Here is a 15,631-nt window from a genome sequence, read left to right as displayed (position 1 = left end):
AAAATTTCCAAACATGGTTTGAGGTTAACAAGACAAATATATATATCTATATATATGGATGTTAATATTGTGATCCCAGAATATGTTTCTAATATTTTATTTAAAACTCATAAAATTAAAATCTTACTTCTATACTTCTTGTCCTTGATAGTGTTTCCTTTCTAAACTGTAATTGTCATTAAAATTAAACATTTACAACATGTTTTTAGAGACATAAGGGAACAATTTATTTGTCCACACACTTTTATAGAAGGCATTCATCAAAGAAAAATTGGAATAGAAAAAGCAGTATGATTCAATTTCATCATATCATTATTTACTAATTAATAAAATGGTCCCTCTGGATTCAAATACAGCTTTATGCAGTCATTTTTCACTTTAAATAAGAAGCACTACTGCAGTATAGTACTTTTACACAAAGGTATAAGTATCAGTACTTTTACACAAAGGTAAGGACAAAATGCAATTTGTGCCACAAAATGAAATCCAACTACTAACAACATTATCGTGTACAGTTCAGCAAATGGCAGCACTCTTGGATCTTTGCTGCACACCAGCATTCCAAATCACTGAATCATAAAACAGTTGTGGTTGTAAGGGTCCCTAAAGATCATCTAGTTCCAACACCCCTGCCAAAGAAAAGGACACTTTCCACTAGACCAGGTCTCTCAAACACATGAACATTGACAGAGAAAAGGCATCTACCAGCTTTCTGGCTAACTTGTTCCACTGCCTCATCATTCTCACAAAAAAAAAAAAAAAAATTCTTCCTTAATATATAATCTATACCGACCCTCCTTCAGTTTGAAGCCATTCACTCCTGTCCAACCACTACCAACCCTTGTACAAAGTCTCTCTTGAGCTCTCTTGCAGATTCCCCTTAGGTACTGGAAGGCTGCTCTAAGGTCTCCCCAGAGCCGTCTCCAGGCTGAACAACCCCAGCTCTCTCATCCTGTCTCCATAGGTGTCCCAGCCCTCTGATATTTGTCTTCCTCCTCTGCACTTGCTCAAACAGGTCTGTATCATTCTTATGCTGCGGACCCCAGAGCTGGATGCAGGACTCCAGGTGGGGTCTCACCAGAGCAGAGTAGAGGGGCAGAATCCCATCCTTTAATGTAGTGTCCGCACTCCTGTACATGCAACCAGACTATGGCTGGCTTTCTGGGCTGCATGCACAATTTGCCAGCTCATGCTGAGCTTTCTGTCAACCAACACTCCCAAGACCTTTCCCTCAGGACTGCTCTCAATTCATTCCTCAACCATTTAGCCTTTATTTGTGTCTGGGATTGCCCCAGTCAAGGTGCAGGACCTTACACTTGGCCTTGTTGAACTTTGAGCTCAGCAAAGGCCCACCTCTTAAGCTGGTCAAGGCCCCTCTGGATGGTATCCCTTCCTTCCAGCATGTTGACTGCACTGGACATTCTGGTATTGTTGGCAAACTTGCTGGTGGTGCACCAATCCCACTGTCCATGTCACCAACAAAGATGTTAAACAATGCTGTCTCCAGTACTGATTCCTGAGGAGCACCACCCATCATTATGTTCCACTTGGACACAAGATATTGATTGCAACACTTTGAGTGAAACTGTCCAGCCACTTCCTTATTCACCAAGTGATCCATCCATCAAATCTGTTCCTCTCCAATTTAGAGGATGTTATGTGGTATTGTGAAATGCTTTGCACAAGTCCAGGTAGATTACATCAGTTGCTCTTCCCTTATCCACCGATATGGTAACCATGTCACAAAAGGCCACCAAATTTGTCTGGCATGATTTGCCCTTAGTCAAGCCATGTTGGCTGCCACCAGTCACCTCTTTATTTTCCACACGACTTAGCACAGTTTCTAGGAGTATCTTTCCCATGATCTTGCCAGGCACTGAGGTGAGACAGGAACTGTTCTGCATTTCCTCAGGTCTTCCTTTTTTCCCTTTTGTTTCCCCTTTTCCATTCAGTGACAACTTCACTGGACTGTCATGACTTTTCAAATATGATTAAACCCCTTCCCTATGTCTTATTGAAGTTACTCTTATCCTATACTTTGAAATTAATGCACAGTAAAACAGATAATTGGGTATTGGAGGTGATGATAGAATGAACAGATATTGGGTGCTGAAGGTGACTGATGAGCTGAAGCAGTGGTCATCCTGTTGCACATCTGGACCATAAGGTCCTGTTCCAAGGCCCTCCAACTAGATGTGTTAGAGATTCCATCATATCCTCTTCCTAAAGCAGGTATTTGCTACAGTACTAAGGCTGAGAAAACCAAAGAAATTGAAGAGTCATCACAGGACAGGACCTCTCAAGGCAATCTTACTCGCCCCAATACTCCAATGACCCACAATTCAATGATCCTGAGCTGGCCCTTGGGTAGCCCTAGGTCCTTGTCCAAGCAAAACTCTTCTGTTGAGGATGTGTTGCCTATTGTACCTTCCTCCCTGCTGCAACACAGCCTCTGTAGCATGGGATTAGATAAGCTGCTTGAATTCCTGGAGCTTCACAAGGGGAGGAGGAAGAGTCTGGAAATGGCTGGCTCTTGGTGCTCTCAGAGGAAAGGGGGAGGGGGAGTAAAAACAGTCAGTTGTTTCTTTTTATTGACAATATGCAGTATTCCTATAAATCCGTCACGTGCAGGACAAGACAATTACGTGAAGAGCTAAAATCTACTCTCAGGTCACAAGCAAGGCTGAGATATCTAGGTAATATTAGAGGCACAATTACCTACAGAGAGGAAGCAGACAGCAAGAGGATGATAAGTACCAACAATTTGCTTATATAACAACAGGGGACAGAGAGGCATATATCTTCAGCAAAATAGCATCTCACTTCTTCCAAGAAACTGAACTGTAATTTCAGCTGACAGAATACAAAATTCTGGATATTATTTTAGCATGAGGAATAATCTTACTGCCAGATTTGCTTCTGTGATGTGTCTACCTCTCATTCCAGTTGCTCCAGTTAGCTGTTCAGAGATGCTCAGGCAGAAATTGTTTGAACAGGGACTGGAAAAATTCCTTTGATAAACCAGTGTGAAGTATAGGTCTGTGTTCATTGCCTCCTGTGGAAGTAACAGAATTAATTATTTAGCTGCTCATGGCCTTTGAACCTTAAGGGTTATGATCTGAACAAGAATACACCCTGTCCCTGAAGTTCACTGAAATGCAGATGCTGAAGCTGTGAGGCTAATTCCCCTCTATAAAGGCAATCAAAACACCCTGATGGCACCTGGTGAACATTAAAGGCAGCTTTGGTTTCAAAGTCAGAAGCCCTTGGGAAAAACAGAGGTCACATTTGTCAGGTCATTCTTTGCTCTCCAAACATTGCTTTCCTCCTTTCTGTCTTTAAGTTTTCATTAACACTATCAAGGCTGACAAATATTTTCTTTGTTTTTTTCTTTTCTTCTCCCTCTCTCCCTGTCTCCCTTGATTTCTTCTACCATCTGTACCAGCCTGTTCTCCCCTTACCCTCTTGATTAAGAGTGTGAGCTCATCTATATGTTAAAGTAGCAAACCAGAGATTGTAAAGCCAAGTACATCTATTTTGTAATCATCACATGGCCATTCTCCTGTGCATCAGCCTGTCAACATCCATGCAATGTTGTGCATGGCAAGCAATTCCTGTACCTTAAAGCAGAACCACTACCCATGCAGCTCCTGAGGATGAAACAAGCAGGGGACAGCTTTTATAGGAAAATAAAAATTTAAAAAAAATTACACTGAAGCAGCTGTCTAGGGGTTTGTTTTCAAGAGAGGTTATTGACAGTAAAGAAAAATAAAGGAGTGGGGGAAGAGGAGACTTCTCCTTGAGGAGAAGAGGGAGATTGTTCTCAACAGTTCAGTGGTGGTGAGTTCACATCCTAAGCCAGTAAGACTCAGACCCCCTTCCACAGATGTCACACCTACCAAACCTTATGTAACATAGCTGAACTGTGTCGTTATCTATGGAAGCTACAGTCTTGGCAATACTTAATTATACACTTGCTAAGTCATTACATTTCATCACTAAATAAAGTAGTGTTTCAAAGCTGGAAATACCTTGAGAAGTCAGAATTGCTGTACTGCTTCTAACAACTGCACAGCAGCACTGAAGCCACCTCCTTTAATGGATCTAGGTAGCTATGCCTATCTGTTGGTGAAAGGGAGCAGCATGAACACATGTTGGCATGGCAATATAGGGGGAATTTGTTCCCAAGCAGGCCCTTACCCTGTAATTTTGTATATCTGTGAATACAACTAATCAAGAAGGCTACAGAATTTTAATGGATGAAAAAGTGCCTATTTTTTTCCCTTAGAAAGGATTTCTATAGTGATTAACATTATTCCTTCTTAAAATCCTGCTATCTCTTACTTATGTGTAAAGGTAAAATAACTAAATAAGCCCTTTAATTTAAATTGAGTTTCTTCAAACACTTTTTCATAAGCAAGGTTTAGACTGCAGCTGGAAGCATGGTACACATACATCCTGTCCTCCAGACTCTGAGAGGATAGACTGCTACAGGCAGGTTGAAACATACCTTAAACTTAATTTCTGGAGACATTAAACTTTTGAGATCCCACCCACAAATAATAAAGACATCATTCTGCCAACAGTCATAAGAGCATGCACAGGACTGAAGGCATTTACCACCTCCACAGTCCTTGGATCTCGTCCTCTGCCCACTGGAATATGTCAAAATAATTTGATCGAATATACTAAATCTATTTAGCAAAATCAGGGCTAATACAGATATCCTATATAAATCACCTATATGCTATATAAATCACAGAAGCTGACACTGAATTCTTATCTCATATGTGCTCATACAACCCAGAAACACTCTACCAAATTGCCAGGGCAAATTAAGCCAGTGATAGCCTTCCACACTTACCTGGACACAGAGTAAAGTGCAGAGTATTTTCACTACATACAGTCATTTTATTTACAGGTAGGTGCTGGTATACTACTACAAAACATTGAGACGCCAAAATAAAGAGGGCTGGGTAGGATGAGTCTTCATTTATTCTGGGTTCACTTTTTAAGGAATGAAAACAAGGGGTAATATTGGTGCTTAAAGAACAGCACTAAATGGACATGAAAGCAGCAGCTTTGCAAGAACTTTTCCCCACAGCACAGCATCTGTCTGTGCTTCAAAAACTCTCCAAAATTTTGGTCATGACTGATCTAGCCAACTCTGCTTTTGCCTGGACACAGCCTTTGTTTTCCCTCTCTCCCTCTGTTTATAACTGGTTGACACCTTAAAAAGCATGGAATTTTGCAGGGAGTGTTTATTTTATAAAATCATCCTCTTATTTTTCTTTCCATCTGTTCTACCCCAAAGCACCTGCAAGAGAAAAGGAGGGTTATAGATGATCTGAGTGCTGGAGCTGCACCACAGACTAGCATATATTTCGGGAGGGAGGCCTGATGTACACAGAACATGGGCCAGGCACTGGTGGTTGCCCCATGGTAATGTGACAGTCATCTGATGTCACCATGAGCCCTGACACCTGCTCCAACGGTGCCAGGAGCTGAGGGTTTTCCCTGATTGATGTGTGAAACTGTTCATGGGGGCTGTGTGGGTTGAGGATGTGGGCTGGCCCTGGCACCACACCAACCTGAACCTACCTCTAACATTGCATAAGAAGACAGACCAAGATTCATACCTGCCCACCCACACAGACAACCCAGCAGATATAAAAATACATGACCTTAAAAAACAGCACACAATCTCTCCATTTAATTTTTATCCCCTTTCTCACCAGCATCAGCTCCGGAGACTCGAAATCAAGTTGCACATAAAAACAGGGTTGGGCTGTTGCCTTCACCACATTTGCCACCACATTCCTATGGCCACCCTCCCAGAAATTCCCTCAGATATTTCTAACTTCCCACTTCTCTATTTAATTAAAAAAAAAAAAAAAAGGGGGGCGGGGGGGGGGGAGGTGGGTGAAAAAAAGAAAAAAATAATGCACTTCTCTCTGTATGAAAAGTACAAGTTTGGCTGAAGAAAGTATCTATAAAATACAGAAGTAAACAACTTCTCAAGTCTACAAAAACAGCCACTTCTACTACATATGGTCACCTATCTCCTGAAAGGAAATTCACTGCTCAGAAACCCGATACTCCACATGCTCTAATTAAGGAAAAAGGAAATAGCTTTCAGTCTCTTGTGCAAGGGCCAATGAACATAAGTCAAACACTCACCTACAACCATGAAAACACTTCAAAAAGAAGTAAAACAAAAACATTCTGCTAATTTCCCAGATGAATTTCCAGCAATGTTTCTGACATAGACACAATGGATAGGAAAGAGGAAAAGAATTTACTGATGTGGAATCACACCTTTATAATCCATCCTCAGTCCTTATTATGCATTTGTGATGGAGGGATTTGCTCTTCTTTGCTTTAGCTGGTCTCCCAGGATGACATAAAATGGACAAAGTCACATCTCAAAAAAGCCACTTTCTAAAAAGCATTGTGGTTCTCTGGTCACACTTATTCCTGTAGCACCTCTTAAATACTGAGGTAAAGCTAGCAAGAGTCAAGGGATACACATCCCAGTAAATCTTCATTTACATCCTGAGTTTCAGGAAGAAAGTATTCTTCCTCCAAGTGGTTAGGAAACTCCAAAACTTCCTTGACATTGAAAAAACTCTGTGGTGTAACTTTGTTATTTCACTCACTTCCAACCAGCTTACTGATGGTGAGTATTCATCACACTTGTATCAAGGAAGGAAAAAGAAAAGCACTAACCAGAAATATAATTTGCATGCACATTTCCAGTTCCACTGAGCATCACAGTTATCTGCCCAAGTCTGGCCCCTTTGAGCTCATGAACAGTGCTGAAAGAAGACAAGTTTTGAAATTAGGGACTGCTACCAAGGAATGTTCATTAAACAAGCCAGATACGTTTTTTTTTCCAAATCTAGAGACTTAAAAGAATACACTTCAGGTTTTCAAAGAGAATGCACTTCATTTTATTTGGGACAGGTGAAATTGAAAAAGAGACAATGACAAGAAAGAGATTACGCGTCGAGAGACAAGACTTGGTGCCAAGAGATGGATGCATCCTTATGCCCATTCTGCCTCAGAGTCAGATAAAGTAACAATAATTGGGATACAAAGATACAAATAAGAAATGTAATTCTTCTTATCTATTATATTCCACCATTGTTAGTTCAGTGTAAGACACACTGTTCCATTGATGCTAATGCTATGGGAGACCTAGCCCCTTCTATCGTGTTTTGCAAAATACAATCATATATATTATTATTATTATTATTATTATTAGTGGTAGCAGTAGCAGTACTAAATTTTTTTATATAGCACCTTTTTATTCACAGAACTCAGGGTATCTTGCTTATTGTTCTCATTTTACAAATGTAAGACCTTGGGAACTTTGAGATACCATTTCTTTATTAAGGTCATACAACATGGCACTGACAGACCCTGGGACCCAGCACAGGCTCTGCAATCCTTCCAGATGGTAGACAACAAAGCTAGATACCCTGTTTTTTTTCCTTCTGTATATTTTGATCTGTTTCATTCAGCACTTAACACAGCCCTACTTCAAATCCTGGCTTTCCAGGAACACAACTGCTGTTTTCTCTAGAACCGCCCTGCTTTGTGCAACACTGAGCATCTGCATGTACAAACACACTGAACCTCAATTTGTGCCTGAAAATTCATCCTACCCCTGCTATCACAAGTACCACCAGAGTGCACATTTGAAAAACTTAGATGGAAAAAACCTTAAAGTTTAAGATTCTGCCCTGTCTTTTTTACTGACAGAGTAAAAATATTATGTACTATTCCATTTTCTTCTCTTGGTCAGAGTGCATAATGTCACAATCATATCTACAAAAGTAGCATTTTTTAAATTGTTTGTATTGGCTGTGTATCCATTCTCCCCCTAAAACAGCAGCATCTTTGCCTCTCACTCTCAGCCGATCTAATAAATGCAGGCTTGGAACTGATAAAAGACAGCAAACATGTCAAAAGCAAAAGCAAAAAAAAAAATCTGAGCCACAAAGAGGTACACATTTCAGGAATAATAAAAAAGCCCACGGTGATTCCTCAGTTGCAGATGATACCTGCAGAATGTCATAACCATCTTTTTTCCCCCCACCTCCATTTCATCTTGAATACCTGGGACTGCCAGAACTCCCTTTAACAGAATAGAAATTTCCTTGCCACCTACAGCTGTTGAAAAATTGGGCCAAACAGCCCAATGCAGCTGGATGAATTATAGTAAGTTATAACAAACTCAAGGACCTTCAGCTACCAGCTACACATCTTTTCACTGCAGAGGTACCTCTGCAAATGGAAAAGTTGTAGAAGTCTGGCCTCCTGCAATCCAACTGAAGCAAGCAAAAAGAAGCACCCTTTAGTCCCACAAAAAAGCTCTATAATTTGCAGTGTAAGTTCCACAACAAGGTCTTTGCATTGCACTGCACTCTTTTTCTTCCCCTTACAAAAATCTCCCATGCCAGACAGCAGCTCCAGATTATGAGGCCCGAGTACGTTGGCACTACCAAGTGAAAGAAGATTGAGTGGATGCAGTAACCAGTGCCTGCCCAGCCCTACACAACCTCTTCCTAAGCCAGATGTTTTCCTTAGCATGGAAAAATGTTATTAATCAGGAGAGAAGCAAACACTGTGGCGTTTAACCTTGTGGCTAATTGCAAAGGGTTTTCTGTAGTTAGGATTTCAAAGCAAGGGGCCTGAGAAGCAGGAGACCTTTTAAAGCTCTTCTGCCTATAGTATGCTGAGCTTTCACTTTTGAGACAAAATGTAAAGTTTTCTCATCTATTCATCCACTAAAAAATATCAACCAACTCAAGCTCCTGCATAACTGTAATACCTAGTACTTTTGGAAGCACTTCTCTAAAGTTTCATTGTACATTTTCTGACAATTAACACAATAAATCAGTTATGAGCTTTTTCAGACTCAGAAATAAGTATAAGCTATTCAGACACATCTGCAATTACTGGTGGCAGGACAATGCACACCATGTGAATTGTCTTGCTAAACAAAAAACAAGTGGAATGGATGAAATAATTATCTTACATCAAACACACAGTGAGATCCCAGCTTATCTTCCTGCTCATGTCTCTACACACTCTCAACACAGAAGAAAAATCTCATCTTTTAAGCAAACAAACACATTTAGGCACCAACTAAATTAGAAACTCCATGGAGTCGACAGATTATGATCTCATCACTTTTTTTTTCCTCCCAAGAATTTTCTTTCCAAACTGAATTTAATTCATTTGAAAAAATCTTAGCGCAGAGTATATTGAACTCTCTGAAGGAGGCAAGTTGCTCAGTCATGAGTACAGTACTCTTTCAGTCTGGTTTTAATTTGACTTAAACCAATTTATTAGTGTGATTTAAAGCAAACACTTGAAACCCTGTAAGAGTGGATGCCACAGTACTAAATGGCAACTATTAAAAATCAGCAAACACAAATGCATTTTAAAGAAAAAGAACTCTCCTGTCTTGAGCTAAATGTAAAGTATAAAGAGTTAAATTTAGAACAATAAACGATTACTTTTTTTTTTCCCCCAAAGGCAAGAACTTGTAATTAACCCTCAAGGAATATCATCAACTTCCACATTGCTCAGTTCTCTGTTCTTGAGACATTTATGACAAAAATAAGCCCTGTGAGGCCCCATGGTGCAGAAACGCCCAAGTGCAGGTGTGTCTATGGATATTTGTCTATTTTTTTTTTCAAAATTTCCACACTATGGCTGCTTATCTAGACTGTCCTCTCCTTTCTATGTTAATCTCTGTTTATTCTCCTGCTTGTCAGCAACAAAAACACTCTCACACTCCCATTTATGGTCCTCTGGATCCCGCCTAGTAGCTGTGCTTTGACTCAACATATTTCAGGAAAGTCAGTGCTGAGAAGAAATGTGCAACTTCCCAGACACATTGCTCTGGAAGGAAATGAGCTGTGCTCTGTAGGGAAAAGGAAATTGCTTTGGAAGTCTAGACCGAACCCTTCCTTTTCTATCCCTCCTCCTGTTTCCCCCTTGAATATATTTAAGACAAAACAAAAGGAAGCTGAAGGATGAAAAAAATTATTGGGCATAGTTTCCACCTCTGAGCATAATAAAAACACAGGTGATGTGGATTTAAATACCAGTGGAACATCAGGTAGAGGAAAGGCGGGAGAGACACAGGACTACAGAAGCACCTTAGAGACAAGGGTGTTGGCAGCATCTGGCAGAGAAAAATGGGAATCAGCAAGGTGGTGAAAGGCAATATATTGCAGGCAGCCACCGTGATCCTCCTCTAGGCTGGATTTGTCTTTAGAATGCAGTAAGTAATGCAGCTGCTGATCTAGTTGTCTATGATTGTGACAGTGAGAGGGAACAGGCTGCAAGGTATTTAGTAAACTTCCCTTGTTCCCCCAAACTGAAGACACAGTGAGAAAAGCAGGTATGAGATAAGAATGGAAGTGCAGAGAAGCTTGAAACAATCAATTGAACTCAGCTGAATTTTAGGAGTCCATGGAGACTCTACGAACAAAGATAGAGGTCAGACAGCTTGACCAATAAGGCCTCAATTTGGCAGGGAATGCCAGCAATAAAAATAATGAAACAAAAATATTAGGAGTAAAAAATATAAGTATATTATAAGGGAAAATCAAGAAATCACCAGGTAGGTTTGGTACTATTTGATTCAACTGTGGACCAGAAAACACATGAGCAAGCTAAGAGAATGTTCCTGATTCAAAGAGCAATAGAATAACTAAGTGAATGGACAAAGAAGTTTCTGGGTAGTGAGGAAATATAATCAACGTGAGAAAAAAGTTTGACTGTAAATTAAAAAATTATTAAATGTTATGGCAGAGGATTTTTTAAAACATATCTTCACAATGGGCACCAAGGAAAGTAAACCTGTGAAGAAGAAAGCAAGAAAATACAGGTGCCCATGGGCACTTAAAATAAACTGCAAGCACCAAGTTCCACAAGCTTCCTTTATTTCCTGCTTAAATGAAAGGATGTTTTGTTTGAGTTTGTTTGGTTTTGATAAGAAGCAACAAAAGGAGAAAGAGTGGGAAACCAATCCATCATAAAATTCTTCTGGTGCTCACCTTGGGAATTCTGCACAGTCTGAGTACTGTGAATTCATGCTGGAGAAATTCACTGCAGCTTATGTGACCTTCCCCCACACACACATATAGGAAAAGGAAACCAGAGTTACATTAAGAGAGCAGTGGGGCTGCAGGATCACAACTTTCTCGTGCCCAAGGTCAGAGCTCAGGCATTGCCCTTGGTCTGTCTTCTCACAGAGATGCAAACCAATACACGAGGCAGCATTCTCAGCGCTTTCTGTCCCACTCCCTAAGGAGAAAATATGACAAGACAACACTTTGAACCACCCTTCAGCTCCTGCTGTCACATGTTTCCATATGGAGCAGGGGAGAGGAAAGGGAAGCAGTGATGGGACAACGTATCAGCCAAGTGTTCACAGGGAGGAGTGCTGCAAATGCCTGATGAAATCAAACCACTCATATCCTGAGATTATACTGGCCTACAGTGTGTGCTGGAGCTTAATGTTTGGTTTATTAGTTGTGCTACTTTCCAGTTTAAAAAAAAAAAAGAGAGGAAAAAAAAAAAAAAGGGAGAGAAGGGTTTGAGTTTGTTTTGTTTCCGACCAAGTGCAGGAAAGAAATTTTATTCCTTAAGGAAAGTTCTCAGGAGTGGGAATGAATGTGAGGATTGTATATCTGAACCATCCTGTTAATTCCCTAAATCCCACACCATGTGGAGTTCAGATAATGTTTTCATCTATGAAACTTTTTTAAAAAAATAATTTAAATTTATTTTTCTAAAAGGAAGAAAAAAAAAAAAAAGTGGTTTAGAGCTCCTCCCTTCCTAAATCACAGCTGGACCCAGAAAGACCAGTTTTGTTTTTAAACAAAGTCAGCAAACTGCCCCTAAGCTGGTCGGTTCCAGTAATTGGCATCAGGGTAATAACAGTCACTCAGTCAATTTCCCTTTGCCAGACCAAAAATAACCATTCAGCCAAATTCTTCCCAAAAGTGTTTATTTCAGCTGAAGCAAGTACAGTTAGGTTGCAAACATGTCTTTCTCACAGCTGGAGAATGAACACCTCTATACATAGTGTTGTTTCCCCACCCCTGTCTATATAGAGTTACCACTAGACATATAAGAGATTCAAAATAATTAAAAGCACCTCCTCCCTTTCTTGTTAGGAACAGCAGCAACATAATTACTTTTATCAGATGCTGCCTGTAAAATATAGCCTTTGTGTTGTTTACAGCATGTTTGTAATGCACTAGAGGAAAAATACCCATATACCCTACAATCATTGGAAACTTATGGTGATTACAGGGACTAATAAATCAAGATAAAAGCACTTTTCATATTTATTTGAGGCAGGTACATAGGTTCATCCACCTAAAAAGTATAAAATCATCAAAATCACAGTAAGTTTTCCAGAAGTTAAGTTAAAGCACTTCCAGTTAACCAGCTTGGGCATGCCAAGTAGCCACAACATTATTTAGTGTACTTACAGCACAGAGAGACTGAAGTGCAGAGGTCGTGTGAAGCTTGATCTGCACAGTCCTACCAAGACACCCTGCCACAAGGACACTGAGGATGTGGCTGAGAGCAGGGGCTGTAGAGCAGTATTGGCCTTGACAGCTGGCAGAGTGATCCATCTAAATCTCCTAAGAGAATAGAGACATTACATACGAGAAATTTGAACAATAATAATTTCGAATCAATAAAAACAGGCATTTCACACCACTATGGCTACTCCTGTCCCCTCCCAGTCCTTCCAGTCTTCAAGAACAGCAGAATCACACCCCAGTTGCATCCAAATAGATACAAACTGGCATTATTCCCAGAGCTTGGAAAGGAAATGGGTGCCAAGGTTGGGCATAGGAGAATAGCATGGAGTTCACAGACACAATTGTTTAATAACTTTTGAAAACTTTAGCTGAGTCTACTGGAACAAGAATATTAACTAAAAGGAGCAGCTGAAAACATTTTTTCTGCCTATGGTAACTCAGCATGAAGCAGCAGAAGGAAATAATAGTGAGTCAGCTTGACATAGGATGGAGAAAAATCTGAAGGAATATTGGATATAAACCCCAAGAGATAAAGACCAGAGTAAGGTACTGATGGATCTTGATGAAGTTACATCCAAAAGGAATTGATCTTTAAATTCTGGTCTACAAAATACAACACATTTCTTGAATTACATAGATTTAAGTTAGCTTTAAAAACATAATAGGAAACGAAACATTTTCATTTGTTACAATTCTCTTCTAAGAATGGATAACATGTCCTAGAGTTTCAACGCAAATGAGACAATATGGTAGCTGTTGTTGCAGCTACAGAACTGCATTTGTGTAGACATGTATATATGTATGCACACAGTATAAGCCAATTTTATCTACACACAAACTATATAAGGTTTGTTTCAGACCTGAGAAATGGCTTGGCTTCCAAAAGATATTTTTCTGCAGCAACTCATGTAATAGAAGACATTTCTTCTCTGATCCACATGGTGTTAGACACACTATTTCCATTGTAGTGGTATTTCCAAGCATGCAATACACACTTATTCCCCTCTCCTTCTTTTCAATTTTTTGACATGCATCAGTTGACCAAAAATAATTACTCATTACTAACTCATAAAAATACAGTATCTACACAGAAAATAAAATAAGAAAAATTAAAAAATAAAAAGAGTAAGGTGTTCTTCTTACTAACCCACTTGGCTTCCTAGACAGCACTTAAAAATATGTATTTAATTTCCCTGAAAACAAAACAGTAGTATTTATGTTTTGTACATAAGCAAAGGATAAATCTTCACAATGCAACTCTTTAAAGCCCCATAATTTACACTCTGGTGTCATAAACCAGCAATAAAATATTTTAGAGATAGCCATAAAATTGTGATCCAAGTTCTTTCTTTTCAAAATCTCTGCTTCAACTCAGCTGTTAGAGTCTGAGCAGGATTATTTCCATTTAATCAGTGGCAAAGTCCACATGTAGTCTGAACTGTTCCAGTTTGTCTGTTTTCTGATGGAGCCTCCCAGCTCAGGCTCACCCCCGTGCCTGAAAGGGGCTGGACATTTGCTGCAAATGCTTTCACCTAAGGAGGCATCTATCACTGAAGCCAAACTGCTGCCTCTGAAATAACATGGAATTTGGGGCAAGGAAAGGCAGGGCTGTCAGTGAACATCAGCTTTCTAGTGGGCTGATGATGGATGTGGAATCTGGGGGCTGGTCTTGTAGCAGGGTTTGCCTCAGCTCCCTGGATTTCACTGTTTCCAGAGCCTGCATCTCTGAGGTAATCAAGCACTGCACCAACTAAACCCAAAATTTCCCCCACATACATGAAACACAATATTCGGCGAAATCTTTGAGTATTACCCATGAACACATCCAGTGAATCTGAGAGTGGAAACAAGAGGCAGATGCCCTAGAATCTGACTCCTGCCTTACCTTTTGGGCTGCCAGAAGCTATTATCCCCAGCCCCAGAGATGTCCAGGGCAGCTAGAACCAATTCCATGGGCATGGATGACATACCTCAGGGGTGCTGTGCCTGCCTTACAGGCTGTGATCCAATTCCAACTACTTCTAGACAGTCTCTGTACAGGAGATGCATTTGTTTTAGCTCTCTTATTTTAACTTTCAGGTCCAAACAATAAATTAAAAGCAAAATAATATTCCAACCCAAATCAGATGGAAAACAAAATTTGAAAACATACAAGTAAGGTGTCACACACACACCAGGAAGCTTATTTCAACTTCTTCTCTAACAAGACAAAGTAAATAAGAGGAAGTATGAAACATTCCACATTCAGAGGATGCTTCACCAGAAATAACAAGTTCTTTAAAAATTATTTGAGGTTTCAAACTACACTCAATGCAGTCAGCTGGGACTTTGCACTTTATTAGTGGGGATATAAGAAGATAAGACATTGCAGAAGATGAAGCAGTGAGCTCTGACAATACAACATACTATTACAGAAAATACCAAGTCCAGGTCTCACAGTAAGGTGTTTTGACCCGATCAAAATCAGTGAGAGATTATCTTTGATTCTGTTGTTGACCCACAAAGACATCTGCCTATTACTGCAATGAGTGATCAGTAGGATATTCCAATAGCTGAGCTGATGTCATACAGAAAAGAAGCATGGGAAACTGGTAGACATTGTTACATAAAATGATAAGGCAAAAGCTTGAATTTTGGTCTTCCTAATACTCATTCCTTTACTTGACCACAGGAAGCAGGCTACAAAATACAACCCTGTTCAATGAGAAATATTACAGTCAGGAAGTGCATAACAATTTAATTACTCTCATTGCTTCTTTCTTCAAAGAATAAACTCATTTTACCAAATAGGTATTTTTTTCACCATTTCCAGATGACAAGAGTTGTGTCATTTTTTACATTTATTTTAAGGTTTCAAGAATGTAAACAGTCTCCTAGTATTTTCTTGGCAAGACAAGCATCAATGATGACCAGCTACAGATTTTAAAAGGTTTTCCTGCATGCTTCACAGTCATGTGTTGTGATTTTGTTTTTCAGTTGTAGGTTTTACTCAGCTTGGAAGTCAGTATAGTCAGTATTTCAGGATATTCAAGATTCCTGGAAAC

General features: G+C 39.7%; 1 long non-coding RNA gene across 1 annotated transcript in view; it reads right to left on the bottom strand.

Annotated features, from left to right (window-relative positions):
- Positions 1 to 202: 202 nt before the first annotated feature.
- The window catches only part of LOC121469489 (uncharacterized), a 208,826-nt gene continuing 193,397 nt past the window's right edge, over positions 203 to 15,631 (bottom strand). The window contains exons 6-7 of the long non-coding RNA XR_005979580.2: positions 12,528 to 12,683; positions 203 to 3,055 (exon numbers count right to left, since the gene is read on the bottom strand). This is a non-coding gene — a long non-coding RNA (uncharacterized lncRNA). The remainder of the gene's footprint in view (positions 3,056 to 12,527; positions 12,684 to 15,631) is intronic.

The sequence above is a fragment of the Taeniopygia guttata genome, chromosome 2, assembly GCF_048771995.1.
Source record: "Taeniopygia guttata chromosome 2, bTaeGut7.mat, whole genome shotgun sequence".
NCBI classification, from domain to species: Eukaryota; Metazoa; Chordata; class Aves; order Passeriformes; family Estrildidae; genus Taeniopygia; species Taeniopygia guttata.
Note: the sequence above shows the minus strand (reverse complement) of the source record. Positions and strands in the feature narration are given on the sequence as shown.